The sequence below is a fragment of the Lygodium microphyllum genome, chromosome 30, assembly GCF_053477565.2.
Source record: "Lygodium microphyllum isolate KBCC chromosome 30, Lygodium_microphyllum_v1.1.10, whole genome shotgun sequence".
Lineage (NCBI taxonomy): Eukaryota > Viridiplantae > Streptophyta > Polypodiopsida > Schizaeales > Lygodiaceae > Lygodium > Lygodium microphyllum.
Genome location: NC_141164.1, coordinates 3,337,160 through 3,352,500, shown reverse-complemented (window position 1 = coordinate 3,352,500; position 15,341 = coordinate 3,337,160).

Here is a 15,341-nt window from a genome sequence, read left to right as displayed (position 1 = left end):
ACTAGATTTAGGAAGTGCTCACGAATTGGCTATATTCAATGGCCTATTAAGATGGTTGGGGGTGGATGCTTTCACTTGTTGGAACAACAAAAAAGGGGCCAGTGTTGTGGACTATGTAATGGGCTCGTCAACGTTAATCCTAGAAATTAAGCATTTGGAGATATTTGATAAGCCGACTGGTATAGCAACCGACGATGCAATCCTAAAATTTACTCTAACATGTGGTCAAAGACAAGAAACATGCACACAATTACACACATTCCCGCATTATGAATTACTAGAGCAAACATCGCATATCTATAGTGATGCAATACAAGATGGCTTAATCCAACTAGACCAACATGAACCATTGGAAGATGTCACTAGATCTCTAGCAAAGGTTTTACATGCTACAGCTTTAGAGGCATTCCCATGTAAGATGGGCTCTATAGAAATACACACATGTACTACCCCTCAAAATGCTTGGTATGATGATGAGTGCAGACACAAACCTACAGAGGGATATTACCCTAGAGACATACACACACAAACAGGCAAGGAATATCTTTCATTGTCTTGTGTGGAAAAAGAAGAGAGACTATTTAGCCAAACTAGAGTCAGAGATGTATCAACTGTTTTTGAGCAGAGACAACAAGAAGGCATGGAGGAAATTTCATGGCAAACAACTCCCAATTCAATTGACATCACCTATGGTATGGCATGAACATGGTAGGGCACTGTATGATGTTCCATCACAAGAGCACATACCCTATACATCAAACTCTAGGCCAACACAATGTGGTTTCTTTACAAAAAAGATGGTGAGATATGTTGTTTGGAGATTGAAGAATGGGAGAACACATGATCAAGATGGCCTTATGGCAGAGCATTTTGCACATGCATATTATGCAATGGCCCCTATCTTGGTAAATCTCTTCAATATAGCCATATGTGAGGGATTTCCAGTAAGTTGGTGTGACCACACAATAGTGCCAATTTTTAAGAGTGGAGATCCATTGGTTGCTAACAACTACCATACTATTATGATTTATCATATACTAGCAAAGACCTTTTGTGGAACATGAGTTGAGTTGGTGGGCTGAAACAAAGAAAATATGATTTGCAGGACAAGCTAGCTTCCGTTGCGGATACAACACACTAGACCATATATTCACACTAAGGGACTTGATTCAGGAGGGATGATCACAAAGACAAAAAATCTATTGCTGTTTTGTGGATTTTCACAAGGCTTTTGATATTGTCCCCTAGAGGATATGCAGGGGTTTATTTATGCATTGTATGAAACTCCAATAGGGAGAGCACGAGTGCTTGGAGGTACAACAAACTCAGTGTCTAGCATGGTTGGTGTAAAGCAAGGTTGTCCCCTCTCTCCTCTGCTATTTGGATTGTACATTGATGACATTTTTGATTACATACAAAGATGGGGTGGTATGGGAGCTAGCTTGGCTAGGGTACTGATACCAATTTTGTTATATGCAAACGTATGGTGCTCATCTCAAATTCACCCAAGGGACTATGATGACATCTAGATACATTGCATGTGTTCTGTGAAGATAAAGGTCTCAAGGTTAATCTTGGAAAGACTAAAATTATGGTATTTAACACCTCAGTAGCTCGAGTGACACGTTCAAAGCATCACTTTATGTATGACAGTCAGCCTATGGAAATGGTTAGACAATATGCATACCTTGGGGTCACTTTCAAAGGGCCACAGTTTTCATGGAAGGAAACTTCAGAGGCTAGGCTTCCACAGGCATATGTAGCTTTGGGTACCCTAGAGCAATAGTATGCACACATACAGTTTCAAGAGTCTTGTACTAAGTTGTGGCTTTTTGACACTTTAGTTATGCTCAGACTACTCTAAGGGGAAGCCATTTGGGGCCCAAGCCTTTATCATACTAGGCGGATGCCACTTATGGACCAGATTATGATGGTTGAGAACATATGAAAAGACCGTTGGTCATGATGATAGCATGTATGATAAGGGAAAAAGTCTTTGTACCACAAGAGATCATCCGAGCAGAATTTGGTGTTGCATCCATGGTAGTTGAGGCATTATTCCAAGCAATTACTTTCCTCTAGAGGATATGGTAGCTCCCTAAAGATCGATACCCTAGACTAGCCCTGGAGTCTTCAAGATAGCTTGCAACAGAGTCTCAGCCATGTAGAGATGAATAGTGTGATCAGAGCAGATATCACTAAAGTGGAGACAAGAAGGACTTGGTCCAAGTCCCCTTTTCCATTAGGCATGAAAAAGGCACAATACCAATGCCACTTCTTGCAACTCTCTCATGATGGTTTCATAGTGATGCCGAGATGCATGGACATTCAACTCTCCCATGGACTCTAATTTGCTATTGGCCACATTTGCACCTCATCGCATCAATTGTTGATTGAGACAAGTCAATGGAGCCATATTGCAGCCAATGAGAAGACGTGCCAGCTTTGTGGATGGGAGCCAGAAATGGAGGAGCACTACATCTGCAGATGTACTATATACTATGATATCCGAGGTCGTTATAATTGCCTTTTTTAGGAGGCCTTCGGACTACTAAGACGGGTGATGGACTATGAGGACCAAAGATGTTTTGGCCTTTTCTTATTGGAGCTCCAGCGGCACATAGTAGTATTGTTACGGGGTAGGAGGAGACCCCAGTCTCATCCACCCCTCCACAGAGAAATTATAGGCTTTTTCAATATAGTTGAACCCCCAACCGTTGCCACCCCAAACACTACATCTCTTACTGATAGGCATCATCGAGAGACATCATCAGGTGGTATCACAGTTGACAGAGCTACAGCATTACGCAAAGCACCATGCCCTAGAGTACCTACTCGATGACATAGGCATGCCCATACGTGTCACATTCTCATCACAGATGCAGATTGGCTCATTGACACAGTCAAAATAGGAGGGGATACTTTACACTCTTTTAATTTTTGTAAACCTAGTTTTTTCAGCTTCTTCAGTTCTCCATACTTCTCATACCTCTCATCCCAATCCACCATGTAGATCTACACATCTATCTCTATCTCTTCTTCTCTAATGAGAGATGATGATACCAGTTGTATTGGTTATGGTCTCATATGCCATTCTGGCCTTTTAGAGATGTTAATAGATCTTATCTTATTTTATCACTTATCTCTCTCTCTCTCTTTCCCTCTTTCTCTTCAATTAGTATCAGGTGATGGGTCCTAGGGTGTTCAACCATAGTATGTTGCAATGTTCTTGTGAGAAGACACTTATCTGGAATGTTTATGAGGTGCTCGTCAGGTGACCGTGTCAAGTGACCGGCACAACGTATTCAAGGCAATGCTCATCAGACACGGGGCATGGCCAAAGGAAGAAGATATCTCTCTCTCTCTCTCTCTCTCTCTCTCTCATGAAAAGACATGGATCTAGAGAATGGGTATGGCGGATTGAAGATGAAGATTAAGTTCATGATGACATAGACTAAAGACTTAACCAACTGTTACTCAAGTGAATTAGGTTCCAAGATGAAAGCTTGGACTCAAAAACACAATCTTGAGTATGAGACTGACAATGAACAAGACACTAACTGAGGTGGAAAAGCATCATGATATTGTATTCATCATATATGTGTAAAAGTGGTAGTCAAGTACAATGCTTTATAGTTGTTGGATGGGTAGCAGTTTCCCTTTCTATGCATATGGGATTCAGTCTTCTTGCAGGTTCTAAGCCCAAAATTTCCTCATACAAAGAGGCTACAGTGGGTGTGATTGTAAATCTCAACACCTCTCCTCAATCACAACCAGAAAGTACAAAGTGTGTAGAGGCTTTAGTGAGAGCAACACCTGCAAAGTGTGGGCACACTATAAACACGGCAAAACACCAGAGGCTGTCGCACAAAAGGCTAAGTGTGGGTACCACAAACATGGAGGACATCCAGAGGTTGTAACAAGAGCCTCATTAAGTGTACAGAGGCTATAGTACAAAGCTACATGAGGAGTTTACAAGCTTATAACAGGAGAATTTTGGGCTAGGCAATACAAGACTAAAAAAGTTAGTAAACATTTGGGTCAAGGACAGGCAGGCCCTTGCAATTTTCAGCATTTCTTCTTACATAGATCTTCAATTCATTGTAGGTCTTCTTGTTAATGTAGTCTAACTTTCTCTTTTTGATCTTGTACTTGTTCTTCACTTTTCTTGCAACTTCAGTGTCCATCGCTTTGATCTTTTGGTCCTCTTCTTCTAGGTCCTCTTTTCTTGCAACAGTTGCATCAATCTTCATGTTCATGTCCCCCTCAAGCAAAGATATCATTATCTTTGAGGGAGCGGAAATGACTTCAAACTCTTGCACTATCTCCAAGGTAGCAAGCATATCTTCAAGTTCTTCAAACTCTTGCACTATCTCCAAGGTAGCAAGCATATCTTCAAGTTCTTCAAATGGAAACATGGATGGGACTTGAATGCTCACAACCCCATTTTTCCCACAATCCTTCTCATGCCCAAGTCTTCTAGTATCTTCTTCTCATTTGGCTATTGGACTTCATCAACAACTGTAGTTTTCAGCTCCACTTTCTGAGCCTCAAGGATTCTTAGTATGTCAATCATGCTAACATGGTTCTCTTGCAAAGCTTTCAGCTGGTCTTGTAGGACCATAAACTATGGCATCATGATATTTTCACAGTCCTTCACAACATCATCCCTAACATCTTCTTCTAAAAGTCGGGTCTTAATTTATTTGTTGACAAGGATATCTCTTCAAAGGGTAGCAAGAGACTATTTGCTAGTGGAGCCTTAGGAAATAGGTCCTTGGCAACTTGAAGAGAATCTAACCAAATTGCATGATCGTCCCTTGTCTCTGCCCAAAAATGCAATGTCTTTGTGCCAATGAAGATGTAAAATTTCTTGTCACATTTGATTTGCTTTTCCTTATTGAAGATACCTTCAGATGAATTTCTCCTTATATTTTCTGTTGTCGAGTGTCATCGGGTGGTGAATTCCTATGCTTTTCAGAAACCTCTGAGATACATCTCCAACAACTCGCCAGCCTTTTTGCTCTTCATGGTTCATTGTGATCTTTTCTGGCCCGTGCACCTTGTAACAAGATAGAACTCCATCTTTCAATACAAACCAATGTGGCCTCTAACCTTTTCCAAAGTTGACCCACTTGTCCAAGATCCAGCCATGTTTGATCCAACAGTGCACGTAATACGGGTATCCTTTCCTATGACCATATTCTCCTTGCTATCTACAATTTCACCTGAAAATTGTGCTTGTCCTGAATGATACCTCATGAGTGGTACCTTTCAATTTCTTATTCATAGAATATATTGTGATCAAGACATTATCTCTTACAATGCATTAAAGGAAGGAGCACTACGTTTGTGATTTGTCACAGGGAAGGTGAGAGAAACACTTCTGCTTGACATAGAGTTCTTGGAAGGTTTGCTTCTGTCCGATTCAATGGCTATCTTGTGTGGGCCTTTAGCAGGCACAAAAGATCCCTCTCCTTCAAATGGAATAGGTGCAATGCAGCAGAGCAAAAATGCATTCAACTGGCTACATAGCATACCAATGCCAAACTTGCTATTACCTCTGCAACCCCTCTGCACGATCAATAGCCTCTGTCTACAAGAAAGGCATGTAACAGCAATGCAACACTATGCCATTTTAGAGCTGAAAAGGGATTGAGAGAGATCAAAGAAGAGCTAAGCCGAGCTAAGCCATGCCTAACTAGGCTCTAATACCATGTTGAAAAACACACATATCTAGAGCATGGCTATGGCGGATGGAAGATGAAGATTAAGTTCATGATGACATAGACTAAAGACTTGACCAACTATTACTCAAGTGAATTATGTTCCAAGATGAAAGCTTGGACTCATAAACACAATCTTGAGTATGATATTGACAATGCCCAAGACACTAACTGAGATGGAAAAGCATCATGGCATTGTATTCATCATATATGTGTAAAAGTGGTGGTCAAGTACAATGCTTTATAGTTGTTGGATGGATAGCAATTTCCCTTTCTATGCATATGGGATTCAGTCTCATGCATGTCCTAAGCCCAGAACTGCCTCATACAAAGAGGCTACATTGGGTGTGATTGTAAATCTCAACATCTCTCTCTCTCTCTCTCTCTCTCTCTCTCTCTCTCTCTCTCTCTCTCTCTCTCTCTCTCTCTCTCTCTCTCTCTCTCTCTCTCTCTCTCTCTCTCTCTCTCTCTCTCTCTCTCTCTCTCTCTCTCTCTCTCTCTCTCTCTCTCTCTCTCTCTCTCTCTCTCTCTCTCTAGGCCCACAAAGAAATTAAAATGTACAAAGCATCGCTTAAGCGACGCTATCGCTTAATCGATGCCATCCATATTTCAAATGTCGCTTAACGCATTGCTTAAGCGACTTCATTTTTGACGTAAAATTGCATTGCTTATATGACACTTCGAAGGTCACTTAAGTGATGCCCACCAAAAATTAAAATTTAAAAAAATGGGATTCACATAAGCGACACTTTGGCATCGCTTAACGAATGTCTGTCCTTTTTTGTTGTGTCTCTAACACCCCCTCTTTCTTGTGGTGAAGGCCTGCTTCACCATTGAAGAAAATAGAGGATTGCAAAGGGTAGAGGAGTCAAAAAGGCTAGAACAAGAGCACCAAAGGAGGCAAGAAGAGGAGCAAGAAAGGCTGAGGAAATAAGAAGAGGAGGAGATTTCCCTTGCCATTTAGAGATCAGTGGAATAACCCTCCTAATCTTAGGAATTGGCGATGATGAGCCTAGTAAGGGAGGACATGCCAAGTACAAGCACAACAACGGAGGAAAATAGACCAAGACAGATGGTGGAGGGCAAGGTTAAAACTCCAATGTACCCCATCCCACTAGTCTTGGATACACACCAACAATCACCCCAACACATGGTGTTGCAAAAAGGGGCTGGTCAATGAAAGCAACCTCATGGCATGGGTGCAGTACCTAGTTGGCAAAGTACAAGATACTGCACCTACACCCATCAAAGGAGCCCCTCTTGTAGGAATTGAGAGACCAACGGGTGTAGCTGATGCCAAGTCATGCCAAGGGCCAAAGGTACCCTACATAGAAGTATCAACCACTTCAATACCTTCAGCCATGCGCCATAATGAAGTTCAAGATTGGTGAAGGAATTTCAAAGCCAACTCCGCAAGGCAACTAAAGACAAAAAGGCCGCACTTGTCATTGAGCTCAAAAAAGAAAAGGCTAAATTTGCAGACTACAGGATGGAACAAGCAAAAGTGATTATGATCATTAATAGGGAAACGATTTCATTAAAGGAGGCCCTAAAGGCAAGAGAGGGAGAGGAGAGTCTCAATGAGTTATATGATGAAGAGAGGGAAAATTGCATCTCCTTGGAAAATGTGTGCGCCTTCAACTCCCACGAAAATAAATGCCTAGAACTAGAAATAAAGGAGCTTAAGAGAGGCAAAAAGGGCAGGCTATGAAGGAGCTGCAAGATGCACGGAACCAATAGGATGAGGAGAACAAGAGGAAACTAATCGAGATCCACAACTAGCTACAATCAATTCTCCATGAGCAAGGCATACTTAAAGAGCAAGTGATGAGAAAAACCCATGAGCTCGAGCAAATGAATATAATGTGGCAGGAGAAAGAGAAAGTAATTGCCACTCTAGCCCAGTACCAAAACCAAGGGGGGTTAGAGAAAATGAAGGAAAAAGCAAAAAAATGGGTGGCCAAAAACAAAGATCGAATCAGAAACTTGGCCTACAATATGGCCCATGCGAAGAGTGAGAGTCTTCTAACATAAAGCAAAGCTGTGGTTGTTGAGATAGGAATGCTTGAGCAACAACGTGTATTCTTACAAACAATGTTGAATGTCACGCAACCAGAAGGAGAAGAGATGATGGATCATCTCAAGAGAAAAGTAGAATCGATGAGGAGGGCTCTATAGCATGGACTACATGACAGGGCACCTAGGACTAGCACCAATTTGGGATACTAGAGTAGCAACGCACTCATCTACTCTCGATTGGCTTAACCACACAAGAACTCACTTTGCTAGGTCTCAAGAAGCCAGAACAATCAATATAACCACCACAATAGGAGCCACTAGAGCCGGTTTAGGAGAAAGGACCTGATTTCAAAACAGACCATCAGGAGGAGGAGCAAATGGAGGAATCAAACCCCCCCTTTGCCACCATAAGAGCAAATAGAAGAGCAAGGGGAGGAAGCAGGACCACTTGAGCAAATGGTGGAGGTAAGGCACAAGTGTAGGGAGCAAGTGGAAACTGCTTGCAGAAAGTTTCAAGCTAGGAGACTACAAATTCCTCAAATGGCCGTCGCTCAAAGTGAGGAGTGTGATCCCATCAACTAGGGCCAGGAACTTGTAGTGTGGGAGCAATGGGAGAACCACAACCCCTTTGAGATTTCTTTCACCTTCCCTCACTCATTGGATAGAGTACTATCTCCTACTGTGGTGGAAATTGTCATCAAGCTTTTAGCTAGTCTCTGTGGGAAGGAGATGGCTAGAGGACCAAAGGAGGCATCCCACAAGGTGGCAACAAGAACCTACCAACTATTGGGAAGACAAGATGGCAGAGGTACCCTCAGAGGATGGAGGGACATGAGGCACAACCAAGGTGGTGCCAAAACATCTGGGACTCTAGCTTGGAGTCCTGGACTGCTTTCTGCAACACCCTACCTTATGAGTGGGATGACCCATCTACATGCCCTATCTAAGAAGAGTTGGAGTTGATTTCAACCTGGAGGTGCATGGTAGATATGACTTTCCTTTTATCTATAATGTAAATGCCTCAATCCTTGAAGAGAGTCTAATTTTTACCGAAAGGGACCTCCACCCCTCCATGACAAGTTTCCTGAATGATTTCTCCTCATGCCCTGACCCTACTTTCATCACTGCATGTAATTACCTCTGCTTACTATATGAGTGTTATTAAAACAAAAACCTACTTTAGAGGAAGAGCGGCTACTACCCCTCTTTTTTTACCACAATGTTGGGATTGATAGTTGTGGCGATGGTGTGTCTCATGATGAGAGCCACTCTCCTACCAACATTTTGCATGATCCTCTTAGAGGACATGAGTGATAGTAGATTATTCACTGGGTGTAACCAGCCATTTTTGTCATGTACTCCACTCAATGTAAAAATTATCTTAAAGGGGTATCTACAAAGTAGGCATTCCTCAACAAAGCCCTCAAGAAGCCACCACACAATTTGGCCCCTCCTCTGAAAACAAGATGTCTCTTAGTGTGCTCCCTTATTAGAAATTTAATAAGGGAGCACACTAAGAGGCATCTTGTTTTCAGAGGAGGGGCCAAACTGCATGGTGGCTTGAGGGCTTTGCTAAGGAATGCCTACTTTGTAGATACCCCTTTAAGCTGGTTTTTACATTGAGTGGAGTACATGACAAAAATTGGTGGCTACACCCAGTGAATCTACTGTCACTCATGTCCTCTAAGAGGTTCATGCAAAGTGTTGGTAGGAGAGTGGATCTCATCATGCGATGCACCATCGCACAACTATCAATCCCAGCATTGTGGTCAAAAAAGAGGGGTAGTAGCGCTCTTCCTCTAAAGTAGGTTTTTGTTTTAATAACACTCATATAGTAAGCGGAGGTAATTACATGCAGTGATGAAAGTAGGGTCAGGGCATGAGGAGAAATCCTTAAGGAAACTTGTCATAAAGGGGTGGAGGTCCCTTTCGGTAAAAATATGGCTCTCTTCAAGGATTGAGGCATTTACATTATAGATAAAAGGAAAGTCGTATCTACAATGCACCTCCGAGTTAAAATCAACTCCAAATCTTCATAGGTAGGGTATATAGATGGCATTATCCTATGATGGGACCTAAAATGGGCCGGCACTGGCTATGGCACTAGCCGGACCTCATGCTCATGACACACAAACACTCTCACGGCCTCGTGGACCAGGAGCGTCAATCTAATGCTAAAGGACAAACTGCCCTAAAGCTTAATTCATGCGTTTATAGTTTATAGTCCAACGTTCCCTTAAACTCCTCAGAGGGAGAACCAAAAGTACATAGGCATAACGCCTCGTCACACACATATGGAGGCAACCTCTCGGTGGAAACACCGCGGCCCCACTGCAGCTTTCCTACATCGTGGGATTGGCCCTTTGATGCGCTGCTAAACATATAGAATAATCGAACACAAACTCCTCTCTTTTATATTTCTCCTATTTCCAGGAGATATACCATGCTTCCTCACCAAACAGTCCCTTAGGAAACTGCCCCTCTATCCTACAGCAAGGGATAACCTCACACTCTCAATCGTGGGTCAAAGTCCTAAGAAAACAATTGCTATGCAATCCATGAGATTTTCCTTTGATACCATGAACCATGCATAGTGCATAATGTGAATGGTTCAGTGCACAAACAAAAGGAAATCAGTATTGTGTATTGTGCGAAACCAATCTTTCCATGATTTCCATACTAACGTTTATGTATTGAAACGAGGAGAGACACTGAGCCTTACGCTCATGCTACCTTTTCCTTTATTTTAAAACAATGGCCTATAGGCATGATGCAACACATAAATTAGATTTAAAATCATACTTTGATGCTCAAACTCCCCTCTCACCCTACCGTTTAATGTTTTGCAATCGTTGATAGGTGTAAGAGTCATTTTATGTGTATTTCTTACAAAGAAATCGATAAACACAAATGGAGACATAGAAACGAGGATAAACCGAGGCCAACCTCATGCTCTATCTTCCTTATACATTGCACAAACACTTATGTAATTTTTTGGAATTTTCTTTTTATCGTTTCCTAATTTTCTCCCATTTAAAACCCAATTTTCACCATTTTTTGGTATTTTTCCTCTATTTTTTTCAATAAAAATGACTAGAAATTAAGATGGCCCTTAGGTTTCTTGACAGCAAAATTCTAGGTTTTATTGATGTTATATCTCATATTTTCCCTTTATTTTGCAAAAAAATCCCATTTTACCCCTTAAATGCGTATTTTACGGGTTTTATACCATTAATTTAAGCCATATCACTTATGATTTTCTAATTTTCAGAGCATAATCTGATCAAACTCATAGCAAACAACATTATTATGCATAATCAGCCCATGGGAACAATATTTCATCAACCAAATAGCATAAAAAACCATTTTTTCTTCATAAAAATTGAATTACCGCTTAGGCTTTGTGTCTCGGGATCTTGGTTTTGCTATGGGACTGCGTGACAGCCCTCATTCAATATCCAGCACCTTCAAGATCAGCAATCTTCATGTCTACATTGATCCGGGAGCAATCCGATCTCATCCAGACAAGCTTTCCTTCACCATTCTTCATTTTCCTTTTGCACACAAGAACAACACCTTAGGGGAGAGAGAGGGAGGAGAGAGAAAGACTAGATTTGGTTCTTCTCATTCCCACAGCCATTTCACGGGCGAAGACCGATGATAAGACCGGCAAAGAGAGAGAAGATCAGGGGTATCATCAGTTGGATAGGGTGTTTGTAACCTGCCATCACCCCTATGATGAGAGAGGGCGCAAATTTCGGTGTGATGTTGGCGCCTCCATCTCCACCTTCTTCATCTTCTCTCTCCACTTAGGGTGTCCTGTCTCTCACTCAACGTGGGTCAAGGTTCTAATGAAAACAATTGCTGTGCATCCAGGATTTCTGATACCTTTAAATATTTCCATGATTTATGCATAGTGTGGATGTCAAGTGCTCAAACAATTATGAAATCAATATTGTGCACATGTGGAAAACATCCTTTCAATGATTTTCAACTACCGTTCTTATGTGGCGTTGCACTAACCTAGCACCAAGGAAACCCTCGTGCTACTAGTCTCTTATTTTATAATTATTTACCGACCTATATGGCATGCAAACAAAAACCAGCAATCTTTTCATCATTTTACTCCGCATTTAGACACATTTTGACCACTCTACCCTCCCATCGATGAAATGTTGTATTGTTGTATGGATTTATAGTGTATTTTGCCATCATTTTATGTGTAAAAAGCGGGGAACACACACTAGAACAAGAAGGTGGGGTTGAACTGAGGCAAATCCTCATGCTTCAGTCTCCACAAACATTCACAAACATTGTTCTTGATTTTCATTAATTTTTCGCACCCAAAATACATTTTTTCCCTATTTTTAGTAATTTTCCTCTATTTTCCTTTTATTTTCCCTTCTTTTTTGCATTACTTAATTACTGAAAATTCAAAATAGGTTATGGGCTGTGGCCCTTAGTTCCTTCTTGCAGAAAAATAAAAATTTAGTTGGTGTTCCTATTCATTCTTCCATTTTTATGCCCAAAAACATCATTTTCCCTTGATTTTCCATATTTTACGTGTTTTAGTGTATTATTTTGAGTCACAAGATGCATATTTTTCTGATTTTCTGATTATGAACAGCAAGTACTCATGGAAAACAACAACATAAACAATTTTTAGCCACATGAACAACATTTCATCAATCAAAAGCCATGAAATCTCAAATTTCCTTTGAAAAAATTTGAATTACCGCTTATTTGCGTGTTTCGGGTTTCATGTCCATGGCTGCAAATCTGAAAATCAGCAGCACTTCATGCTCATGATGATCACAAGTCACCATTCCCAGCCCGTGGAGCAATCCGATCAATGCTGGACAAGCCTCCATCATTCTTTCTTCTTCCTTTCTCTTCCCACATGAACTTGCCTTTAGAAGAGAGAGAGGGAGGAGAGAGAAAGACTAGATTTCCATCTCAACATTCAGGCCATCAATTGACGGGCGAAGGGCGGCGATAGAGTCAGCATTCAGGAGGGAATGAAGCCCCATTATCCATTGGGGGGGTTGTTTGCAACATGCAAGTTGCCTCTCCATCCTCCATGGCGCATTTTTCGGGCGCCATCTTCCTCCACGTTTTTTCATCCATCTTCATTCTCTCTCCACGTTTTTTGCTTCATAAGGTGCATAAATTTTTGGGGGGGGGGGGGGGGGGTCCAAACTCAAAAGGCATGCTCAAATTTGGCCTCCCAAGTGTCCACCTTTTCATATCTTGACCATTTTGTGGCCATTTCCCCGTCCGGACTCGGAATTGAGCTCTAAAAAATCCTGGGCGTCTGGCTTGGCATCCCGCATTGGCCAGTAGCTCGTGTCAACCCGCAGGATAGTTTGAAAATTTATGAAAAATCAACAAGCATCGCTCGGGCACCTTTAAAGCACTTTGGCGCTTAAAATCGTCCTAGATCGAGTCGCCGCCTTCGACGTTGAATATTTTTCCCTTGATATTCATAATTTTTAGCTATTTTTAAGCATATTCTGGCACCAAAATTCCTCTCTCATTGGCGACCACGAGATAGGGCGACTCAGCCCGTCGAATCCACGAACATATCTGCACATAAACAACCAAAGAAGCATCAAACTGATACAAAACAAATATATAATAAAACTTAGCACAATCCTCCCCCTATCCCTGGACAGAACCAAGGCATGACATCCACAAGGAGTAGGCCTAGCATCATCTAATAGAAGATCTGAAGCGAGTGACTGACCAACTGCTCCAACACAGCCAAACTAAAAACCTTGTCAAAGAGGTTGCCCTAAATGGTAGTCTGAACTACTTACCAACTAAAGACAACACAACTAGGAGCTCCTACAAGGCGAGGACTCCTATAGCCTGATCAAGGAGTATTTGCTTTCAGTACATTTCTTCTTTTAGGGTTTTTATTTTATTGATATACTTGGGCATGTAAAAAGGAGGGAGCTGAGCGTAGTGACCCAAGGAGAACAGGGCATCGGTCTCAGGACCTGTCTCGGCACCCAAGAACCTACCAAGCCCTCGCAAGGCGACACTTAATCCTTTTCTAACGCTCACTTTTATTTTCGCTCCAACCTTCCTTGTTTTGTCATTCATTCTTCAGCAAGAAGACACCCCTAGGAAGACAAGATATCGGCCCCGGGTCTAACTCGTCCCCAAGAACCTACCAGGCCTTCGCAAGGCGATGATCAACTGCCTATACATTTTCATTTCTTTTCTTTTCTTTGATAGGGGTCAGAACCCCTTTTTACACACCTTCGTATTTTTATTCATCTTACAGGATGTTCAGGGTTTCTTGGCATCATCATTATTAACTTCTGGCAGGCTTCTCTAACTGCCTCACTACTAACAAGAACTCCTAGAACGGCTGCCTAGCAGGCTAGCAGAACAGGGCCACTATGACTCCCTTCTAAAACAGGTCTTTCGATGCCTGACAATGACTTTACAGGAGGCAATGACTACTCCGACCTCCCTCAAACGTACTTAGCCTAAACCTGGGACTTCATGCCTTGGTTGCCGGTCCCCAACAAAAAATGTATCCCTTGACAAGTACAAATACACATATAACAGGAAAGAAAGGTACTCGTAAAGGAGAGGTATCACCTGGATTGGCCACAAGAAGCTTCCATCGCAGCAAAGGCTCCTCCAGGATCCACCAACATTCACGAACACGAAACCTGTCCAGCACAACACTTAAAACAAAAACCCGATTAAACACACCCACACTAGACAGGGAAATGGCCCTCTTGGCCTAATGAAATAAAACACTTCACTACAAAACTGAATCGGCCCTCTTGGCCTAATGAAATAAAACATGACTTCACATAACATCCTCCTGGAAACAACTATGATAGACATCAAAGCATACCATTTCCAGGGGAACAGAGGCTCGTAGCCATAAACTAGGTGCATTAAATTATGACCCATCTGTCCTGCGTATATCGCAAGAGGTGTTCGCATCACATGTCATCTAATCAGTCTGTGGATCCAAGATAATAAAGGCAGATGAGTCTCGCCTACCCTCTGCATCACCCAGATCAACCATCGTCTGCCAAAGAGGGCATGTTCAGAAAGCATACCCCACAAACGACCAGGTCCTGTCTCACCATCAATAGATATATCGGAACAAGGGCCACAATTAAAGAAGAGGTCTTCTTCATACGCAAAATTAGCCAACGAATCGGCAAACTGATTCCAATTTCGTGGAATCAGCTAAAAAGACACTCTATCAAATTCGTCTAGCAGGGCTATGGCAATATGATGGTACATGCAAAAGATGGGGTTTCGTACCATGTACGTCCCATTGAGTTGATTTAAAACCAACTGGGAGTCCCCTTTTACCAATAACTGGCGGATACCACCCTTCTTTGCAATGTTCAAACCCATAATCAGGGCTTTGTATTCGGCCATGTTATTGGTAAAATTCACCCCGAGATAAGCAGCTAACTTCATGACAATGCGTCGTCGAGGGTCTCAGATGACAACTCCTACACTTCCTTTTTTGCATGCACCCCTCGACGCCCCATCAAAGTACAAGGTGTACGTCCATAAAGGGTTTACATATCCCGCCATCCGGAACTCTAC